The sequence below is a fragment of the Cetorhinus maximus genome, chromosome 13, assembly GCF_964194155.1.
Source record: "Cetorhinus maximus chromosome 13, sCetMax3.hap1.1, whole genome shotgun sequence".
Lineage (NCBI taxonomy): Eukaryota > Metazoa > Chordata > Chondrichthyes > Lamniformes > Cetorhinidae > Cetorhinus > Cetorhinus maximus.
Genome location: NC_135891.1, coordinates 82,322,934 through 82,347,328, shown reverse-complemented (window position 1 = coordinate 82,347,328; position 24,395 = coordinate 82,322,934). Strand labels below are relative to the sequence as shown.

Below are 24,395 nucleotides of genomic sequence, written 5' to 3'. Positions count from 1 at the left end.
AACTCAGAAAGTGTGCGGGGACCTCAAGAAATTATGTACCAAGACTAGTGGATACATTAGTATCCCATTAGTTTAATTTGGGTTCCATTCAATCATCTGGACCTCATTTCGAAACAGCATTTCCCAACTTACATTCATCCTTTAAATGCCCTTAGTATAAAGTGTTGGCCCATGGGCAACAGGGCTGCACTTCACTGTTTAGAAGCAATGATAATCTTTCATTTTGGTTGGTAAAATAATTTCTAGTATCACTGCTCCTTAAACAATTAACATGTCTACTATTGATACTACACACAAAATGGGGAAAATCACTACAGCACTATTGTAAACATTAACTGTGTTCCTCTCCGCAGATGCTGTCAGACCTGCTGAGTTTTTCCAGGTATTTTTATTTTTGTTTTCGATTTCCAGCATCCGCAGTTTTTTGTTTTTTATCTTAGTGTTTAATTGACTGCCACTTCTCTTCAAGGAATGCCTACCTTGAAGAAGTATTGCTCTTCTCTCCGACAGGATTTCTGCCTCTCTCTTTTGCTATCCAGCTCTACTTGTCCCACCACCCCTTAAACCAGCTTATATTTTCACCTCTCTTCTATTTTTCCTTAGTTCTGTTGAAGAGTCATACGGACTCGAAACGTTAACTGTGTTCCTCTCCGTAGATGCTGTCAGACCTGCTGAGTTTTTCCAGGTATTTTTATTTTTGTTTTGTAAACTACATTGCATTCATGTGCATTGCAGGGCATTAACATGTCAACTCAAAGTTATGCTAAATCAACTTTGTTGCCATTTTGATATTGTAAGAAAAATATATATTACAAATTACATGAACCGGATAACCTATAAAAAAGAACTTAAGTGAATATTCATCACACACACACACCTCCCGTTAGTTAGCTCATATGTACACTGGACTATGAGATTTCATTTGCAGACATTGTGGGTTGAACTCCCACCAGTGACCATTCTGCTCCAGTAACATTGCGAATGAGGAGTGCTCCCACAATATATCACCCTCATTCAATGTCACCAGAGCAGAACTCAAGTAGTGGTAGTTCCACTTAAAATATCTTTCAGGAAACCTCTGCAGTTCTAAAGCATAAAATAAACTAACATACGTGGCCATAAGATTTTCATAATGTGGAAACTTGAAGGGCAATTTCTCAGAATATGTATCTTCCTTAACAATCTTCAAGGACAATTAACCTACAACCATACAATAATTCCCAACTCCTAATACATTTTGGGAGGAAGAGAAGGAGGAGGAGGAGAAACAAAAAAAAATCCACAAACAAAACAGAAAGTGTGTGCGCAAGCAAGACAGATTGCAAGAGGAGAGCACGTGAGAGGCTGTGTGGGACAGAGAGAAGACTGAAGAGAGAGCAAAAAGAAAAAAAAAAGAGGGAAAGAGGAAAGACCAGAGAGGCTGCATGCACGAGAATGAAGGAAAGTGGCACAGGAACGGGGCAGGGGGAAGAGGAGAGTGGGAGGGGAGAAAGGAAATCTCAAAAATTTTAACTTTAGTGGCTGCAAGTTATTAACTGTCTGATTTGCTTCACAAAGATATGTATGTACAAAGAAATTGTTAAGGGTGGCAGAGGAGGGGTGGATTGCAATGTAACACTGCAGAATATGGAGGCTTTTGATTCAATTTGTTTTGAAATTTGGTCATATATGTAATTTCTAATTTCTATTTAAAAAAAGGGAACCCATTAATTGTACATTTAAATGTAATCAATGTATGCAGATAGTAGGCATTAACCAGGGATTCACGTCCTCCTATAAATATTCACAAACTGAAATATGATTGCTGGGTTAGGAGGTTCACGTTTGTGCTTCTGGCCTTCTGGAGTGCAATTGCTTTGCTGCTGATTCCCCAAATTGGGGCAGAGAGAGCTGGAGAGAGAGACAACAGCAATCAACAACATCTGCTCTAGAGGAGGGAGAGAGAGTGAAAGAGAGAGGCCAACTTTTAAAAGAGGTGGGTGCTTGATGCACTTTTCTTAAAAACTGCTATAGTAGATTAGGAGAGGAAAGACGACAGAGGCTGGAAGATCGTGAGGGGTCTGTCAATGTACTCCTGCAAGTTGTCTGGGCTGCAGACACTAATAAACCCCCTACCCACCCTCGTGCCTGGTCCAGGGCAGCTGAAAGTGCCTGGGTGAAGTTTTTTTTCATCTAGACCTGGAGGAGGACTGTGCCTGGGCTGTCCTGAGTGAAGACACCTTCTTCTGCCTCCCACAAACATCAGGAAGGTAAGAACCAGAGACCTGAAAAATCTCCAGAAAGCGCAGCCCTGCAGCACCCTTCCGCCTACCAAGCCTGACCTTTGAGCAGTGATCCCATCCTCTACCTTCCCTCCTTATGTGTGTCTCTCTCTCTCCCAAGTCAGAAGCATAACTGTCTTGACCTTCAGTCTCTTCAGTAATTATTGTCATGTCTTTAGAACTGCATATAAGCCACTTTTCTATCCCAAACAGAGGGGTGTCTTTTCCTTTCAGGGCCCTTCTGTGTACACGAAGGCTGTCATCAGACCTCCCTCCCTCATTCGAGCCTTGTTGTGGGATGTGTACGTTCCGTCAAAGCAGGCACGGTCTCAGGCTCCAGTACAACCAGGGTTGCAAATACTCGCCTCAAGGTGTTTGATTTTCTTACTATGCCTTCCTTCTGCAGGGGCACTGCCCCCACTCCCTCATCAGCAGCCAACATCGCCGGCGCTAACCACACGTCCGAGGGGTCAGATGGGGGTGGGGGGGGACACGCAGCTGCCAACTTCTGCCACCTGTGATGTTTCGACAGCATGGGAAGCAGCACAGTTTTTCTGTACTGTTACAATTCCAGGCCAGATCCCCAAAATTTTCTTACCATCCAATTAGGACCAGTAACTTTTGTTTTTACTTTGGACAAAATGATAAATCCCAGTTACTTACTGAGAGAATAAAGCCACAATATTTCACTGTCTAAACAGAAGAACCTTTACTATACAAAAGTCAGCAAAGCAAACAGTCAACACTATCCATCTTGTACACTAACATCCAGAACTAACATGAGGTAAACATAAATTAACAGGCAAACCATGCTTGTACACACAACAAACTGCACATTAAAAAGCAGACCACCAGGGTAGGTCCCCTGAATTCTCTCAGCAACTCACAGGCGTCAGGGAGTCACAAAAATTCTTTAAAACTGTGTCTTCCTCCTGATGAATTTCAGGTCCTCTCTTTCAAAGAGCTAGCCTCTGATTTCCCTCAAAAGCCACTCCAATCCAGACTACCCCAATGACTGTTCACCTCCCAGTTGCTCAATCTCTTTTCTTAAGATTGTGTCCCACTGGATTCATAAAGCTGCATCCCAGCATCTAATTACCAACACGATTCCAGATCTCTCGCTGCTCTGAGAATCCCACTGCTCACGGGCTTTCCTTTTCCCCCAACTGCCAGCTTTGCGGAGCCAACAGCTGCTATTCACTTCAGCTTTACTGGGCTGATAACTGCTCTGGGCTTCTCTCAACCTCAATCTCCACTGTGGCATGAAGCTAGCAACCTTCTACTGCTTCCTCCAGCTCCAGACTCATCTAAGCAAGCACTGCTCACCATGAGCTGCTGTTCCCTCAGTAGCACAGAGCTAACTGCAGCGTTTCTAATTCATGGAGTTGACTCCTCTTTGCTTGCTCCCTATGGACTGCTGTTCACTCTGCCCCTTGAACTGATCAGTGTGACCTGTTAATGCTTCCCAACAGGATTCCACCATGCCCTAAGGCAGGATTTAATGCATCAGCCCTTGGTACATTCTGCAAATGCTATAATCTTCGGTCAACCAAAGGTTCCCCCGCCCCCAACAGGTGCTAGCTTACAAAAGAGAAAACAGGCAAAAAATCCAAAAACATAGGTTCCTCACATACCTGCCCCAATTTCTTACAGGTGTGGCACATCCCACCGTACAATGTCCATGTTAGGCGGCCCCCGGTGCTGGAGTGAATGCAGCCTCCATATCCTCCTCCCACTCTATCTCTACAAAGACCCGGCACTAGAAGGAGAGGGTATGCAGAAGGCTGATCTCCCTGAAGCCGAGTGGGATTGGCAGTAACCCCAACATCACCTCCCTCAGCTGGTGTAGATGGGGGGAGGAGGAGCTCATGCAGGATGAAGGGTGGGCGATTGCAGATTATGGTGCGCAGCATGGTAGCCTCAAGGGGTCCCACTGACAGGAAGATCCAGCCCAACATAAGCCCCCTTCTTCTCAAGGGCCAGGTGCACCATCAGCATGGCCCTCAGGAAGAACACAGCCTTCCTGGACATTATCAAGGTGGCAATGATGATTGAAGTACTGACAACCCTGGCCATGGTTTCAACACATACCTCAATTATCATATTGGGGTGAGTGTAGCTCTTCAGCCTATATTTTTTATTGATCAGTGTGAATGGTGATGGGACTACAGGAGCAGCAGAGACAGGCGCTCCCATATAGGTCGTCACAGAATCTGCCACTAGCAAAAATGGAGTTGCCATGAAATTTTCTAAGTTACATCCATCCTAAATTTCAGACCTGGTGACAACTGTAATGTGCGCAAGAGGTCATAACAGACAAGGAGGTTTCCCTTCCTCTGCATCCCTCCCAGAAAAGGAGATGTCACTACTCAGAAGTGGAGTGCGGGAGAGCCAGGAGAAGGGATACTCCTCCATGAAAGAAGAGACTGTGTGTCCTTCCCAGACTCTGCCCTCCTTACCCCCTTTTCGCCACCCCATGATGTCAGCGGGGGATGTCCATGCCTCTGGAAGGTGTAACTGATCTCTCTGTCCAAGCTGTACTTCCCAGGAATGGGAGAGGACCTCTGTCTGAGCGAAGAGGTGGAAGATCCATCCTGTCATTTATTGTCAGGGCATTATGGAGGTTGAGGTGGGCAAGGTTGATGAAGCTGAGTCCATCCAGCCATGCTCTGATATGCCCCAGGAACTGCCCAACCTGGTGGAGAACTTGATTAAAAAGGCTCCACGTGCTGGGTCACTGGGCAGTGGCAGAGGAGGGGTAGGCCCCCTTTTTTCTCTGATTTCAGCACAGGAGGTAGTGGTGCTGGTATTTTCCCTGTGTCACCATGCCATTTGGTGCCTGAGGCAGAGCATAGCCCCAAAGCACTGCCACCCTCTGGCTCAGACTCCTCCCAGGGGAGCTCAGCGCGGACCCCTCTGTTGTCAAACCGGAGGGTGATATGGTGACAGAGGTAGGGCCAGCTGGCAGTAAAGGAGCATGTGCTAGGCCACGTACTTCATCTCATCATCCAGCTGGGGTATGTGCTGCTTCACTAATTGAAGTGGCACACAGCAGCTGCATTTCTTTGAAGGAGTGTTCACTCATCTTGGCTCCATTGATGCTGGTGAGTGCACCATCTCGGGGATATTTCAACCATATTCTAAAGGCAATTTCAGATCCTGCACTGCTCAGCAGCAATGGAGAAGCTGAGGGACCTGTTGTTCAGGTCCTATCACTTGGTGGGCATCTGATGAAATTTCCATCCCAACTCCAGCACCTTCACTTTTGAGAGATCTAGAGAATGAGGGTCCAGAATTTACTACCTGTGCATTTCTCGGGTGTGTGTCACCTGCGTGCTCGGACCACTGCCTGGTGTGGATGGAGCTGGTTCCGTTCCAGATATGGGTGGGGTCTATACGCTGGCATTTTAACAACCTGCTGCTGGAGGATGAGTGATTCCAGGGCTTATCCCATCGCTTCTGCACCAATTGGAGAAGAGAGCAGTGGGACTTCCTCTCCTTGAGACTATGGTGAGACATCCCCATCTTCATTCAGGAATAAAGGTGTTGACAAGAAGGCAAAAGGCCAGGCATGAGTGATTGAAACAGTAGGTGCTCAACTGGGGTCATGTCTCGGGCAGGCTGTTGGTGATCAAGTCCAGTGGAAGGTATACAAAGAGGAGAAGGGTGCGCTGAAGGAGCTGCAGGTCATCAGGTCCCAACATGTGTTCATGAGATCATGGATCTGGTTCTTTTAGGACCTGGACCACAGTTCTCGCTTCTTCTACTTATTGAAAAAAGGTAGGGGATCCACAAGCAGCTCCTGAGGCTGCCTGCCGACAATGGAGACCTGGTATTGGATCCAGAGATCAGTACCCAAGCCCAAGCCTATTACAATGTTCCATTATCTCAGAGCAGTCCAGTGAGGATACAGAGATTTGTGGAAGGGCCTGTCACAGGTCTGCCTGGAGGGTGCAGAGCAACTTGATGCTCCACTTAGTCTTGTAGAGTTGACCGATGCCCTTGACCGGCAAGTCGGGCTATAGAATTCCACAGGGAATTCTGGGACATCCTGGCGATAGTGCGGTTTTGGGGGGGGGGGGCACTACACACAGACTTGGAGGAATATTTGGCAACTGGGGAAATGCCCTTCTCTTGGCGCAGGGCTGTCATTGTCCTGCCACTCAAGTGGAGCGATTTCCAGCTGCTGGCCCTGGGCGAACAATCCACAATAACACACATTTGATCCGGAACCTAGTCCACCATTCTCAGAGGGCTGGTCTGCCGCCTTCTTTCCCTGGATTAGGAGAAGGTGTTTGACAGGGGTTATAAATGCCAGTTCAGAACTCTGAGAATTTGGGTTTGGTACCCATTTCGTCACTCAAATCAGATTTCTGTATGTCGCCACAGAGTGTCTGAGGTTAAAGGGACTTTGACTTTGCCTCTTTGCTTCAGGTGTGCCCCATGTTCAGCCAGCTATATGCCATCAGCACAGAGCCTTTCCGAGGTTTCTTGCAGAGGAAGCTAACAAGGCTGGTGCTGCATGGGCCAGGCATGAGGTCATCCTCTTGGCTCACGCCAATGATGTGCTCCTTATGATCGCATCCATCCCCTGCAGATCAACAGGGTCCAAATGTCAGCTCTACTCCACAGCATTCTCCACCATCAAATAAAAGAAATGTTCCGGACTCCTGGTGAATCAGTGGCAGCTGGACTCCCCTCCTGGAAGAGCTCAGGCCTTTTGCCTGATACACCACTCACTTCCTCTAGCTAGGAGCCTATCTTAACCCTGCCAAGGACACCTGGGTGGCGAACTGGCAAGAGCTGAAGGCTAAGATCACCACTCACCTAGGGCAGTGGACAGGATTGCTCCTTGTGATGCCCTACTGGAATTGAGCACTGGTCATAAACTGGTGGCCAATATCCTGTGGTACCAGTTGGCCACTTTGATCCCACCCCGAGTTTGTCACCAAGATACAGAAGAAACTAGTCAACTTCTTCTGAGACAAAAGGGTGCATCGAGTCCCTGGCACGGTGCTGAATCTTCTACTTAGGGAGAGCGGTCAAGTGCTGGATGTCACCGGAAGAGATGGCATTTCATACATCCCAGCATAGCATCCAGTTTGTGGCAGAAGCCATAGAGAATCTTAAAAGTAGTGGTGCTTAGCCTTGACTGCACTTAAGGTGTTGAAATGGCTCAGGGATGTGCCATTCCACTCTGTGCATAGGAGTTTCCAATCTGGGCTGCTCCTTCACACTCTCTACTTCCTTAACCTCGGCCAACTGAACATTCCGTGGCGTTCAGTCCTGCCCCCCAGAGGGGGCAGAAGTCCCTATGGGAGGCTTTCCATGCTGGAGTCCTCCCTTTATCCATCGGAGATTTGACATGAAGAGTGTTGCACTTGGTAGTCCCATGTGCAATAAATTAAGTTGATTCCCAGGCTCCCAGGTTGCCTGTAATTTCTGCAGCTTGGCAGAATTCATATTACATATTTACACAGTGAGAGGTTGCAGCCTCTCTTCCATTATGAGGAAGCTTGCTCCTGAATTCTTGGTTGCATTTCAGTCCCACGCTCCTGATCTTTGGCCACCCAGTGCAGAGGGGAGCAGGCAGATCAGGAGGCTTCCTTGTGAGAGTGCTCCTGGGCCTGGCCAAGGTAGCCATCAACAAGTCCCAATCGAGGGCATTGACTGCCTGCCTCTCTTCCACAGCTACATCCACCCTGGGTGTCCCTGGAGAGGACATTGGGGTACGGTGGAACTGGAGTACATCATTACTCCTGGGGCTGTCATTTTAATTTGCTTTCTAAAGTTTCATTTCAAGTTTTGGGTTTTTGTAACAGTGGATTTGTGGTACCTCTTTTCAGTGAGGCATTTAGTTCCTCTTGGCTGCCAACCTAAAGGGTTTGTTCAAAAGAGATATAAATATCACAGTAAAACTCTAAATAATTGCTTAATACTTGTAAAGATTGGCTGCAGTTCCATCTTTCACCAGCTAGCTTTCTGGAATATAACAAGCTCCACACACTTATTATTGTTGAAGGCGAGGGCGGTTTAAGACAACAGTCTGTGCTAAGGAGAAATGTGGTGTTATCTTGGTCTTTCTGGATAAACCTTGAATTGCAGGCAAGTTCAGCAATGCAGAGAAAGACCTAATAATGCTTTATGTGACCTAGTCAGGTTTTGCAGCGACATCCAGCCCATTCCTCCTCCATCCAGTATGTCCCCAACTCTGGTCAATTTGGCATCCAGCCAGGTCTGATAATGGAAGATTAAACCAATGTTTACAGATGTTAAATCTGCATCCCATTGACTTAAGATAACTCAAGTTCCCCTGTTCTTATTTGAATAGTGCTGTGGGATCAGTTACATCCATCTGACAGGTCAGACTGGACCTCAGTTTAACGCAATACCCAAACTATACAGAATCCCCTCAGAGATATAGTGAATTATCATCTTTATCTTGGATTGGGCCTCCAACCTGTAACGTGACTCACGAGAACACTTCCACTGAGCCATGACTGACATCTAAAATTTGTCTCAGTGCCTTTGGAATTTGTGGTGAGTGGCAGGAAGCAGCTAGTTGTCCTCCTATTTGAACAACCTCACCTGATAGAAATAGGCATGTGGACTGATTTCAGATAAGAGGAAGATCCGGACGCACTATGATGCTCTCCATAATTACCTACCAACATTCCAGGAGCACTCAACATGTACAATTACACTGAAGAGTTGTCATACCTCAAAGCCTTCAAGAAAATGGGACAAAAACAAGAGGAAAACACTTCCGGGGGAGATGTTACTGATGTTACTTTTGTGCCCTTTGTCCCAATGTTGTACCAGAATGACCGTTAAGTTACAGAAGTTCATATCTTCTTCAGCTGACTAACTCCTTAACACAGCTTCTAAATGATGCAAATGGGTGTTTTAAAAATAATTGTACAAGCTGAGTTTTATCAATAGGAACTGTAGTGGAAGTCAGTTGAACATAGGTTATATACTATTTTTGGAAGTGCAGTAAAATTTAAGACAGAAATAGAAGTTACTTATTTAAATAAGCAGGGATGTTTTGTTTTAGTTTTGCAGTAGTGGTCATCTCCAACTTTTTGTGCTGCTCTCCCAAACCAAAAGAAGTGGTTACATATTTTCACTTGTTTTAGCCAAGGAGAGGGAGTGTTGATTCAGCATCCCATAAATTACTGGTTTGTTGAGGCCAGGCTTGGAAATGGTGAACTTAGTTTTCTTCGATCATAGTTTGTCTCTCGTCATTAAGTACTATGTGCTCAAAATTGGCTCAAGTGCAAAACCAATGACATATGAAAGCACAGTTTTAATTTATAAAGATACTTTTAACACAGGAAAAAGTCTTGAAGTGTTGTCCAGAAGATAATGAGACAAACATAGAGGTATTAGGCAGCACAACAGAAAGGCTAGTTAAAACAGTGGGCATTATGACAGGTCCTAAAGGAGGCAAGTGAGACAGAGAGGTTTGGGGAAGGAATTCCAGAGAACAGGACTTAGCTAAAGAAGCAAGGACTGCACGAGATTTCTGTGGAAGGTCACAGGGCTGGAACAAGTTAGAAATAGGGAAGGATGAGGTCATGAAGGAAATCCAACACAAAGATAAGAATTCTAAATTGGGAGTCGTCAGGGAATCCACACCAAGAACAGAGGTGATGAATGAGCAGGACTTGGTTGTGAAATAGGAAATAGACAACAAAAGTTTGGATTATGGAAGATGAAAATGATAGGTCAGCTAGGAAAGCAGTGCAATAGTCAAATATGGACATAGCACTATAAGAGACCGCTGAGGTGAGACTCAAAGATTTAAAACAAAGATCTGTTTTCATTTGATGAAATTTCAGTGACAAATCAACGACACAAGGAATTATTTTGGCCTCAGAAAAAAATTGTTTTAGCTCAACTTAGAATTGGACATGTCATCATCGTAAGAGTACAGTATAAGAGAACCACAAATGTACAACATAAGCATACAATATAAAGCAATTCTATTGGTACAATATAAAAAAGGTACAGTAAAAGTAACACAAAAACTTCCATTTATATCAAACTTTTCACAACCATAGGACATGCGAAAGTGCTTTACAGCCAATAAAATACTTTTCGGTGCAGTTACTGATACAACCTTCTGTCTTCTTAGGCAGTCCCCCAGAACTGAGGATGACTTCCACTCTGGTTCAAAGAGTTCTGAGATGGCTGATAAGACCACTACATGATCTGCAGACTCTGCCACATGCAGAGCAGGTGCTTGGAGGGCTGGGCAGCTGAGTTGTTTGGAGGTTTGTGCGCTTTCCCCCAATGTCTCAACTTCACCTCTGTGTGTTCAGTGCCTTCCCAAATGAACCTACCCCGTTGTTGTCTGTCACAAGCCAGGGATTCCAATGAGTCAGTGGGGATCTTTGATCTCTTGTTCTCCAGGGAGTCTCCTGCCACAATCAAGTTACAAGTAGAAGAGTTGCTTCATAAGTCTGGGGTCAGACATACGAACGACATGTCCTTCCCAGCAGAGCTGGTTTGGAGTGATTAGCAGCTCAATGCTTGTCAGGTTGGCTTGGGAGAGGACCTACTTTAGGACTGCTTTGCTTACCACTGGATTTGGAGGATCCTGCGAAGGCACCACCCATGGTACTTCTCCAGCGTGTTAAGTTGCCACCCCCTCCCCCCCCAAGCCCCCACCACCGCCCCCGCCCCCCATAGGTTGTCCAAGTCTCCAAAGCATATAAGAGTTTGGGAATCACTGCTGCCCAGTTAACCGTAACCTTAGTCTTGGATTTGAGATCCTGGTTCTCAAACACTCTTTTCTTCAAATCAGCTTAAGGCACATTGAAATTCATCATAGTTTTCATTGTGTCCGCCCGCCTTCTTCGAAAGTAGGCTCTGAAGATATGGAAAACATATCCCAGAATCTTGCTATTGATCTGATACAATGTGGGAAAATTGACAGACAATTTACACAAAGCAAGGTCCTACAAAGTCAAACAGCAATGACCAAGTAATCTAGTTTCATAATGTTGGTTCACGAATGAATATTGCCTAGGAATTTGCTGCTCTGCTTTGAATCGTGCTAGAGGATCTTTTGTGTTCAAATGAGCAGGCAGACCGGACCATGGTTTAATGTCTCATCTGAAAGGTGACACCCAACAGTGTAGTACTCCTTCAGCACTGCACTGAAGTGTCAGTTTGGAACACTTGCTTAAGTCACTGGAGTGGGACCTGCACCCATCCCACAATCTTCTGACTCAGATGCAGGAGAGCTAGCACTGAAACAAAGGTAACACCTCTACAGGGCACAGTATAAAAAGGAGCTTCCTCTAATGGATTCCATAGACAGCATGCACAAAAATTAAACAAAATAGAACCTACAAGCATTGTAAGGATTTGGGGGTTATTTTCTTCACCCTGGCCCCTAAATTCACAGTGTGTTTGTTAACTGTGTATTAATTGAATGTTTAATTTTATTCAGGTGGTGACATTAACCGGGGCAGGGGGTCGTAAGCGTGCACACACACACACGCACATACACACACACACGCGCGCGAGCAGGCTGAAACTGTGGTGGCTGGATTGGATGTATGACTCCGTAAATAAAAATTTTTAAGTATATAAAGACTAGGCTCCAATTCTATCTTTTATCACCTAGTTATCTGAGTTGTAACATCATCAAACTGGAAGCTAGCGCAATCCAGCATGCAGACACAACAAATGCTAATTGGTATTAAAGCAGAAAATGCTGGAAAAACTCAGCAGGCCTGGCAGCATCTGTGGAGAGAGAAACAGAGCTCTGAGGAAGGGTCATACAGACTCAAAACGTTAACTCTTGTTTTTCTGTCCAGATGATGTCAGAGCTGCTAAGCTTTTCCTGCATTTTCGGTTTTTATTTCAGATTTCCAGCATCTGCAGTATTTTGCTTTTATCTTCATGTTAATTGGTTTTCAGCTGCAGAAGGTATGGAGGTGTAACAGGGGATAACAGATGCTCCAATCCCAATTATTCCCTCTTCCAGACGTTTCAGATAGTAAAATGCCCAATGAATCCTCAATGCAATAACACCGTGTCTTAGCACAGCACCTTTAAATGATAAGCATCCCCTGACACTTCACAAAAAGAGTAAATTAGGATCAAGACTCTACCAATAATAATGGAGTAAACAATGAAAATACTGCAGAGTCAAATGATAAAGGGATACAATCTGGGGAGATTATAAATATAATATGGAGTGAGACTGAGGAAGTGATTTGTAAATGCACATTTGGATTTAATGCATTGGGAACAGAAAATCAGTGGAAGTTTGCAATGGAGGTGATGGGCAAGACAGCTTATGGGCAACAGAGGTTTCAGTTGGATTTCATATAAAGTGGAGCTCAGGAGGCTGAGAAACTAAATCCGAAAAGACGAAATAATAAATAATGGTTTGAACAGTGGTAGGTATGAAGTAAGGACAGAGACAATGATGTTGTGTCAGTTAAAGCAAGGGTTCTCAATGGTGGGCAGTATATGGGTTTGACAGTCAGCTGAAGATCAAACAATACATTAAGATTGCACAAATTGAGAGTTCAGTCTCTGACCAGATGGGAAGAGCAATGAAGTCAGGGCCAAGGTAGAGTTTCAGGCAAGAGATAAATAGAATGTCACCTCCCTGCCAACATTAAATTGGAGGAAGTTTTCACTTATCCATTGCCTGATGTCAGATTAATCCAACGGAAAAATTGTTATGGAGTCAAGGATGGTGGCAGGGGGGTGCCATGCAGATGTTTGCTTCACATTCAGAAGCAGACCAATGTGTTAGGATAATAGTGAAAAAAGGAGGGCCAGGGCTAGAACCTCAGTTTAAAGGTCAGTTAAGGCTGGGATTCAAAGTGAAATGTATAATATTTGCAGATACCATCTCCAGCATCAGGATTTTATGAAATGTGAGAAAACCACGTGACTGACTCCAAAATTCCTACAGAAAATGTACCGGGATGCCCAGGAGGATACAAACGGAGTGAGTGAAATTAGGCTTACAGCTCTGTGGTTTTGAGTCCAAGCTTTGGGCCTTTCTGATGTTACTTTCCTCCAGTTACACAAGTTTAGCTTTTTATTTATCAGGCAAACCATAAAGCAACAAATGCAAACGAGGACATTTGTAAATAAAACGACTGTCAGCAGTGCTGAAGAGCAAGGTATATGCAAGGGTTGCAAAATGCTTTTAGCCCACAAGACCTAAAAACCAACACATGTTCCGCAAAAGTGTTATGAATACGTGTTGCTGTCACACTTGATGTTGTCTTCTTCTCCCACGTGGTAAAATGTTACAGTGTTGTCTGTTTTTGAAATAGCTCCCAAATGAGGTAGAGCAGCATGCTTACATTTCACTATCACATTAGCTCCTGATAGTGGTGCTTTGTTAATATTGTATTGCAGTCTTGTGCTAAGACTGAAATTGAATATTATGGTGGGAAGTAAAATGTTCTGTTTACTAGAGTTCTCTTGGGTGAAACGAAAGGGAGGTAGAGCTGTATCCCATCTGCAGTAGGTTTCTAACCTATAATAAGGTGTAAACACTAGCCCACTGAATTCCACTATGTGTTTACATAATATGCAAATTTATGGAGGTTATGTAAATTCCACACCATTAGGTTAAGCAAATACAAAATAGCTACCACTTGCTGACTCATTAAAACCACACCCAAAGAGAGTCTGTAAAGGAACGCTCGATAGTGTGTCCCAAAATAAAACAAAAACCAAAAATTCAAATACTGCTGAGGCTATTCATACACAGTTAAGAGGGAATCCATTAACTGCAATGCATCAACGCTTTTTTTTGGGTACGGCTGAAAAGAGAGACATGTCTAAGCTTTTTGTCTTGCACTCATCAGGACACTTGCAATAAGGGGAAGACAACAATTTATACTGTCTGTGAAGAGAATTCGGATTGTTTGGCAAGTGACATTATTATGGAGAATGCACCACTGATGGTGACTGACAATTAACTGCCAAGCATTGTTTAAAATTTAAACCAGGCAGCTTGACCCTGATTGGTCATGGCATTGCCCTGAGGAATGAGTCAGCAAATGACTGTCACTTATTTGGTTTAGCTGAAACAAGCACAATGCATGTACATGTTCTTTCTGTTTGCAAAGAACAGGGCCCTGTGTATTAATATACGTAGCTTCCAGTACACGCAATAGGGCACATTGCGAGCCCAAATGACAATCTTAAATTGGTTGTCAGCATAATTCTTAGCACATTGAGGATTATTAAGCAAATGTTGTCCAAGCGTAGAATCACATCTAATGTCGGACACTATGTTTTGAGTTTTGCAAGCGCGGGCTGGTTGGATATGGTCTGTACTCTGCCCGTTGCAAACAGTGGATGGGACATGCTGTTTGATACTATCTGCCAGTCGTTGGCACGTATGATCTACATAACTAGCATCACAATGGCACTGAAATTTGTATACCACATTACTCATTTGTGATAGGCAGAACGTCTTTTTGGCTTGATGGCAGCATCCTGTTAACGGCAAATATCACTTGTGTTGCTACTGCAAAGTAGCAGCATAAGACAGCTAGCTTTACCTGTTGCTCAAATTTTTGAGATGCCATGCCCTACCAGGGGAATCCGTGGAGGACTGGGTACTTTTCAGGGCCAATTAAAGATAGTCAGTCGGGCTCGCAGTGTAGCTCATTTGCATGTACTGAAAGCTACATATATTGATACACACGGTCCCGTTCTTTGCAGACAGAAAGAACATGTACACAATTGTGCCTGTTTCAGCTAAACAAAATAAGTGACAGCCATTCGCTGACTCATTCCTCAGGACAATGCCTTGGTCAAACAGGGTCAAGCTACCTGATTTAAATTTCAAACAATGCTTGGCCCAACCATCTTCAGCTGCTTCATCAGTGACCTTCCTTCCAACATAAAGGTCGGAAGTGGGGATGTTCGCTCATGATTGCACAATGTTCAGCACCATTTGTGACTCCTCAAATACTGAAGCAGTCCATGTCCAAATGCAGCAAAACCTGGACAATATCCAGGCTTGGGCTGACAAGTGGCAAGTAACATTTACGCCACACAAGAGCCGGGCGATGACCATTTCCAACAAGAGAGAATCTAACCTTCACCCCTTGATGTTCAATGGCATCACTACCACTGAATCCCCCACTATCAATATCCTGGAGGTTATCATTGACCAGAAACTGACCTGGACTAGCCATAAAATTACCGTGGCTACAATTGCAGGTCAGAGGCTAAGTATCATGCGACGACTAACTCACCTCCTGACTCCCCAAAGCTTGTCCACCATCTACAAGGCACAAGTCAGGAGTGTAATGGAATACTCCCCACTTGCCTGGATGAGTGCAGCTCCCACAACACTCAAGAAGCTTGACACCATCCATGACAAAGTAGCTCGCTTGATTGGCACCACATCCAAAAACATTCGCTCACTCCACCACCGATGCACAGTAGCAGCAGTGTGTACCATCTACAAGATGCACTGCACGAATTCACCAAGGTACCTTAGGCAGCACCTTCCAAACCCATGACCACTACCATATAGAAGGGCAAGGACAGCAGATAGATGGGAACTCCACCACCTGGAAGTTCCCCTCCAAGTCACTCACCATCCTGACTTGGACATATATCGCCGTTCTTTCACTGTTGCTGGGTCAAAATCCTGGAACTCCCTCCCTAACAGCACTGTAGGCATACCTACACCACATGGGCTGCAGCGGTTCAAGGCGGCAGCTCACCATCATCTTCTCAAGGGCAACTAGGGATGGGCAATAAATGCTGCCAGCAAAACCTACATCCCATGAATAAATATTTTTAAAAAGACCAAAATCAGACAACTGGAGGACAGAGGAGGCTGGAAGGTTGAAGAAGTGTCACAGATAGAGAACACAGTAACTGGTTATTTAGCTTCTCAAGTATGTTCTGTCATTCAATGAAATAATGGCTGACCTAACTCCACATACCCACCTTTGTTACATATCCCTTAATACCTTGGTTAATAAAAATCTATAAATCTCAGATTTAAAATAATTAACCTAGCATCACTGCCGTTTGCAGAAGAAAATTCCAAATTTCTACCATGCTTTGCACAAGTGCTTCCTAGCTCCACTCATGAAAGGCCTAGCTCTAACTTTTAAACTATATCCCTTAGTTCTAGATTCTCCAACCAACAGAAACAGTTTCTCTCTGTCTATCCTATCAGCCCCTCTAATAACTTGAAAGCTCCCATCAAATTACAGCTTGACAATCTAAATTCTAGGTAATACAATCCTGGCTTTTGTAATCTCTCCTCTACTTTAATCTTTGAAGCCCAGACATCATTCAAGTAAATCTATATTTCACTCCCACCAAGGTCAAAATAGCCTTCCTAAGGTGTGGTGTCCAGAAATAGTCTCAGTATTTCAGGCGCCATCTAACCAAGGCTTTGTACAGCTGTAGCATGACTACTAGAGGTGGTTATGTGGTGCAGTGGGTAGCATTCCTAGCTCTGAGCCAGGAGCTCTGGGCTCAAGGTCCATCCAGGGACTGGATTACCACGGAAGGTGTGTTCATGGAGTGCCCAAGATATAAATCCTTCCGAAATGCTATAGCAGGCAGCAAGTGCAGGAGAATTTCCTGATCAGTCAGAACTGTGTGGTAGTTGCATGGCCACAGCCTCCCCATGTTAAAAGATTTCACACACAAGCTCTTGACACAAGCTTTGTGACAAGCGTCCTCTTCATTTCAAGGGACTGCTAGAGAGAGGGCATGACAATTAACCTCGTGTTCAAATCCTCCAGATATAGAAACCAGCATTCCATTAGTCTTTGATTGTTTTGTACCTGTTCATGACATTTTAATGATGTACATAAACCCCCATGTCTCCTTGGATCGCCACTGCATCTAGTTTTCCACCATTTAGAAACTATTTATATCCATTTTTTAGGTCCAAAGTTGATGACCTCATACACTGGCCTTTACGGAAATCCATTTGTCACAGTTTTGGCCATTTTCCCATTAATATCTCTTTGTAATTTAATCTACACTATTTACAACAGTGCCTATTTCTGTGTCATCGGATATTTGGCTACATGCCCTTCTATCCCATTATCAAGGTGTGCCAAAAGAATTTTAATTTCATAATATTAAGGGATACAGAGGCAATGTAGCTCAGCAAGGGCGAGGAATTAAATATGGGCAGCAAAATTTCGGACAATTTGAAGTTCATGAGGAAGAATGTAAAGAATAGGAAGGAGAATATTGGAGAAGTCAATCAACAAGTCATGAAGGTATGGATAAAGATTTCAAAAGCGGGGGTGTAAGGTAGGGACAGAGGCAAGCAACATGGAGAAAAAAGAAAACTGTTGAGAACAAATAGAATAGGAACTTGAAGCTCAACTATAGGTCAAATAAAGTGCAGATATTGCATGGAGTAAAATTAAATCTGAGCAAGCAGTGAAGGAGAGATTTGAGTCAATAGTAAGCATATGGAATTCTTGATGGAAGCCAAAAAATATGGCTCTGGCCCACCTAATGTTCAATTGTAGCAAATTCTGGGCAACCTGAGACAAGCAAACTGACAGTACAGGAGATGACTCAGGGATTAAAGGAGTGGTGTCTTGGGTATAGACATGGAAGTTGACCAACCCCATGTTTACAAATGATGCCACCAAGTGAAAGGTGTAGAAGGGGAAGCCAAAAATCATAGGTTCTAAAACATTCAGATAACTTGTGATATTTTTCTTTCCTCCTCATTTTTTAGGAAGAAATTTTGAAAGTATATTATTGAGTTTATCATGTGGTATTGTTATTATGGACCAGATTTCTTTCAATATTTTTCATGCAAAGGCTTATACAAAAGTACAACCACAGCCACCACTGCTCCGCCCCCCCCCCCCCCAAAAAACCTTACTTCAATTAGTCACAATGGCTTCCCTAAATCAGCCCTTTACAATCCGTTACAATGCACAATTAGGTGATCTGCTAAATTCAAAACACCACAAGCATTCACTGCATATCTCATCCAATAAAGATGTTCCTGAAAAGTAATAATTTAATTACTTTTTAAGGGCACGTACATTCAAACTTAATGTGAGATCCGTACTAAAATTAATCCTGTAACATGAAATGATAACACAATTTAACAATCCCCGTGCTGGAAAGGAGCTCATGTTATAAACAGTGTTAGATGTGAGAGATGGAGGCAACTATGATAGGCCATAGAATTGGCCAGATACAGCACTGCAAAGTAATATGCAATATTGGTGAAAAAAAACTTTTTTTCAGTGCACTCATTGCTTTTTAAAAGGTCAAGGTGATGAAGAAATGTATTGTGATAAGGACTGCTGTAAAATAAAAAGCATATCTTCCATGCACAATCTTTGATATCAATATATCCCAGAGCTCAATTACGAACATGAATTTTCCTGAAGACATTTCATATGTGCATGTCTATCCAAGCATTAACTATAAATATGAAAATACCCATTGAAAAATATTCCAACTGGAATATTCTTCAATCTGCCAAAACATCTAATTCTTCTGAGTCTCAGGATTATCCCCCCAGGCACTAGAGTGGAGAATAAGCTGAGAGAGGTCTGAAAGAAACACCTGAGTTACATAGATGCCTGTGGTTGCCAACCTGTCTCTATCACTGATGTCTATTCCCTGTGGCACACCAGACATGGCTCATTTCCAAGACAAGGAATGTTAACAGTATTCACTTTCATGTTTTAGTAACATATTGGTGTAAATATTTCAAATATGATACAGCCTCCAAAAGTTTGAAATCTTTTGTTATCTGCTTCAGTCACATCCACACCTACTGGCTAAGACACTGCAATAATGAATGCTTGCAGTCTTCACAAATATATAAAAATTTTAACATGGCATATACTGCAATTTATTACTATCTCTACCTAACTACCACCTCTCTCAACATCTCCACTGTCTCTAATCCAGCACCGGGTGGGAAGAATTTAATCCTAAAAAATATTGGGAAGCCATTGTTTTTGGTCCCTGCCACAAACCCTGATCCCAAGCCACCGACTCCATCTTTCTCTCTGGCAATTGAGAGGCTGAACCAGACCAACAAACACTAATCCCTTTTGTACTGCACACCCGATTTAAGTTTGCAAGCCCTTTAAGTTGTTAAGCATGGCTGCGCATGCACGATAATTTTAAGAGACCGATTTGTGGCCTTTCCAGACTTTTTTTAAAAAAGATTAAGCAATGTATAACAGTCAGATTCATACATAGATTCACTTTAAAAAAAACAAATGCTACTCCTCAAGACCCACCTCAGCCCTAGGTCAAGCATGTTGAATTAATTCAGGGACTTGCCCCATTTCTGAGCACAGCATACTTAAATAATAATTGCTCCCACCTTCTCAATGTTCATTCCTTACCTCGCCCTCTGTTTTGGGAACATCAGTATGCCTAAACAACAAATTCTGTACACTGTGTACGTGTGCTTAGGATATTCCCCACTGTAGATACTTCTTTCAGTCAATTAGGATTGCTTCTACCAGTAAGGAGTAAGAAAACTGCTGCACAACGGCAGTGAGGGTATTCCCTTCTCTGTTTTCTACCTTATCGAGCGGTCCACAAGAAAATAACAGCTAATTCATTCAAATATCCACTTCTTACTAATGAGGCCTTGTGCAACCATAACTATAGTATAAATAAGTTTCTATTACTGATAAACTCAGCCAAACACACACTGACCTTAGTCTTGAGGTGAAAGGGACCGTTTTTTGCTCCCTGGATGGCTTCCTTGGTAAATATTTGTAAACTGAGTCGTACAATCAAAAGATCCCAGTTTCAATTCCTAGTCTGAGATAGTTTGACAGTAAGGATGCTCCAATCATTTTCAGTGCCCAAGGCTATGAAGATAAAATAAGCTCCCAACTATCTAGTGACAAGATCGGTAGTTTACTGCTTTTCAAAAACATTCCTTGAGCCAAGACTGAATAGGCCAAACATTTCAAACAACTACCAATTATCCACAAGGCACTTTATTGTGTTTAAAATTAAAACTTTTTTTAAAACTACACTAAACAGCGTTTTAATAGTCTTGGCTGAATTTGTAATTGAAGAAGCCAAGTTGTCTCTGCTGTGCAAATGTTTTTTCACAAGATTTACTTTGATCTCCCTCCCCTTTCCTTCGATGACCTCCACCAGCCCCACCTGACCCTACTGAATAGCTTGCAGACACTCACTGTGTAGAGTCAGAAACAAACTAGTAATTTTACCGAGCTACTGGAATATACTGCAACATGTAGAACCAACACACCATTGAGAGGAGGGGAAAAAAAGGAGAAATTGGCAAAAGGTAAATGAAAAAAATAATTTAAATTGTGCAAAATTAGGCTATTCCATCTGTCATATATACAAGTTTTTAACTAGAAGATAATTTTTTAAACAGGCATTTATCTTGCTCTAAAGGCGAAAGGGTGCCCACCTACACTGAAAGCAAGATACGGAGCAGCACATCAGTTAACATAATAAACTCAATCAGCCATCAAGGAAATGACATGTCAAAGAAATGCTCCAACAGAGAAAGAACAAAATTGAAATAGTTAGCCCCACCATACTAGAGGTGATCTCGTTCCTAGCTTCAAGAGAACTGTAATGCTTTTGGAGAACAGTGTGTGGAAAAAGAAAGGCATTTGAAAATAAAGGCTGTACTCCAGTACACTGCTGGGCCTAACATAATAAAATAAAGACTGCCTCAAACTGGAAGCCTCCTTGATTTTGGACAAAGCTATAGTGAGGGCTTACATTCAACATTCTAAATACAGGTAATTCAAGCAGATTTCAAAACCTCCCTTCAGTCCTACATGTGGAGTTTATTTTTTAGATTTTCACCCAAGCTATAATACTGTTGTCCTATCCCAAGTACATTTTCCCCATCATGAAATCACCAGGTGCACTTGAAGAAAATATAACCCAGTGATCTAGAAGTTATTGAGTTAAACAAAAAAACTATTGCCAATACAAGGTTAGTTAATATCTTAATATCTATAACCACTAGCACAAAAGTGGTCTGGATTTCATCACATTAAGCACCTTCATGGAGAGTTACTGTTAGAACCATAAAAAAGTTACAGCACAGGAGGCCATTCAGCCCATCTTGTCCATGCCAGCCCGAGGACACCCAGGTGCCCTTTCTAATCCCACCTTCCTGCACCCGGCCCATAGCCCTGCAGCTTACAGCACTTTAGGTGCAGATCCAGGTACTTTTTAAAAGAGTTTAAAGTTTCTGCCTCTACCACCAACTTGGGCAGCGAATTCCAGACACCCACTACCCTCTGCGTAAAAAAGTTCTTCCTCATGTCCCCCCACACCTTCTGCCACTTATCTTGAATCTATGTCCCCGGTTCTAGAATTCTCCATCAAGGGAAACAATTTTATCCTGTTCACTCTATCTACTCCCCTCATAATTTTGTACACTTCAATCAAGTCACCTCTCAGCCTTCTTTGTTCTAAGGAAAATAACCCGAACCTATCCAATCTCTCCTTATAGCTACACTTTTCTAATCCTGGCAACATTCTTGTAAACCTCCTCTGCACTCTCTCCAGAGCTATTACGTCCTTCCTGTAATGTGGTGACCAGAACTGCAAACAATACTCCAGTTGTGGACTCAGTGTTTTATACAATTCTAACATTATATCCTTACTTATATATTCTATACTTCTGCCAACGAAAGACAGCATTCCATCTGCCTTCTTTCCAACCTTGTCTACTTGAACTGCTGCCTTCAGGGACCCGTGTACTTGTACGCCAAGATCTCTCACCTCATCTACCCCTCTTAGTATATTCCTGTTTATTGTGTAATCCCTGTAACTGTTTGATCTCTCTAAATGTATGACCTCACCCTTCTCTATGATAAAATCCATCTGCCACTTTACCGCCCACTCCACCAACCCATCTATATCGTTTTGGAGATTCTGGCTATCCTCTACACTATCCAATACTCAGCCAATCTTTGTGTCATCTGCAAATGTCCCAATCGTGCCCCCGACATTCACGTCCAAATCGTTAATATATAACACAAACAGCAAGGGTCCCAAAACCGAGCCCTGTGGAACACCACTTGAGACAACTTTCCATTCGCAAGGGCATCCATCGAACATTATCCTTTGTTTTCTGTTACAAAGCCAACCTTTTATCCAGTTTGCCACATTACCCTGAATCCCATGGGCTTTTATTTTCCTGACCAACCTGCCATGTGGGATGCCTTGCTAAAATCCATGTACACAACATCCACTGCACTACCTTCATCAACCCTTCTTGTCACTTCCTCAAAGAATTCAATCAAATTTGTGAGGCAAGACCTTCCTTTAACAAATCCATGCTGACCATCCCTGACTAGTCTATGCCTTTCCACATGGCAGTTAATCCTATCTCTCAGGATTGATTCTACTAATTGCTCACCACCTATGTAAGACTAACTGGCCTATAATTGTTTGGCATTTCCTTTGATCCCTTTTTAAGCAATGGAAATACGTTTGCATTTCTCCAGTCCTCCGGTACCTCCCCTGTATCTAGTGAAGATTGGAAAATCATCCTCAGAGCATCTGCTATCTCCTCCCTGACTTCCTTCAGCAGCCTCGGAAACAATCCATCTGGCCCTGGCGACTTAAAAAACTTTCAAGGATTTCAAACCATTCGAGTACTTCCTCTCTCTTTATGACTATCCCGTCCAATATCTCAGTGTTCCTCATGGACTACTATATCTACATCCTCCCTTTCCTTTGTAAACACGGAGACAAAATATTCATTCAAAACCCTTCCCACAGCCTCTGCATCTACACACAAGTTTCCATCTTCATCTCTGATAGGTCCCACTTTTTCCTTAACTAACCTTTTAGCATTAATGTATTGGTAAAACATCTTTGGGTTATCTTTAACTTTACTTGCTAATCTTTTTTCATGCCCCCTCTTTGATTTCCTTATTTCCTTTTTTACTTTGTCCCTGCACTTCCTATATTCGTCTAGGCTATCTGCAGTGCTTAGTTCTTTGTGCCTATCGTACGCTTTCTTTTTCTGTTTGATCTTCCCCTGTATTCCTCTAGACAACCAGGGAGGTCTAGATTTGGCAGTACCACTCTTATTTTTGTTGGGGACATGTCTACTTTGTACAATTAGGATCTCGCTTTTTAGTGCTTCCCACTGGTTTTCCACTATTTTATCCTCCAGTAGCGCTGTCCAGTCCACCTCAGATAAGTCCCTTCTCATTTCTGCAAAATTTGCCTTCCCCCAGTTCAAGACTTTTACTCCTGCCTTATCTCTGTCCTTTTCCATGGTAATGCTAAATCTAACTGAATTGTGATCACTGTCCCCGATATGGTCGCCAACTGTCACTTCACCCACTTGCCCTTCTTTGTTCCCCAAGACTAGGTCTAGAATTGCATCTCCTCTCATTGGGTGGGTTGGTCACTAATTGGTTGAAAAAATTTTCCTGGACACACTGCATGAATTTTTCTCCCTCAGTGCCCCTTATATTGTTTGAATCCCAGTTGATATTAGGATTGCTGAAGTATCCTACTATTATTGCCCTTTTGTTCTTACAAGCAGAAATTTGCCTACATATTTGTTCTTCTATCTCCCTTTCACTATTTGGGGGTCTGTAGTATACTCCCAGTAGTGTGACTGCCCCTTTTTTATTTCTAAGCTCAATCCATAAAGCCTCATTTGTTGACCCATTTAGTATTTCATCCCTTCTCACAGCTGGAATTGATTTTATAATCATTAGTACTACCCCCCCCTCCTTTTTTATCTCCTACTCTATCGTGTCTGAAGACCAGGGATATTTGGCTGCCAGTTTTGTCCCTCCTTTAGCCAGGTCTCCGTTATAGCAATGACATCCTGCTGCCATGTGTCTACCTGTGCCCTTAACTCATCTACCTTGTTTGTAATACTCCTTGCATTGAAATATAAACTCAAAATTCAGTTTGATCACATTTTTTCATAAGGAAGTATACTAAGATAATAATGTTTCTACTGCTGAGTGGCTACAATGCTTTCAACAGTTGCAGTAGGAGGAAACTCATGCTCTAATCTATAGTTAAAACAAAACCACAAAGCACTAAATGTCAAGCACACCAGCATTAAGCAGTAACATGCTAAACAGAAGGAACATTGGCCAG

General features: G+C 43.1%; 1 protein-coding gene across 4 annotated transcripts in view; it reads right to left on the bottom strand.

Annotated features, from left to right (window-relative positions):
- Positions 1 to 24,395, bottom strand: part of kdm4b (lysine (K)-specific demethylase 4B) — a 579,874-nt gene that overhangs the window by 500,986 nt on the left and 54,493 nt on the right. The gene's annotated exons all lie outside the window — the stretch shown is intronic.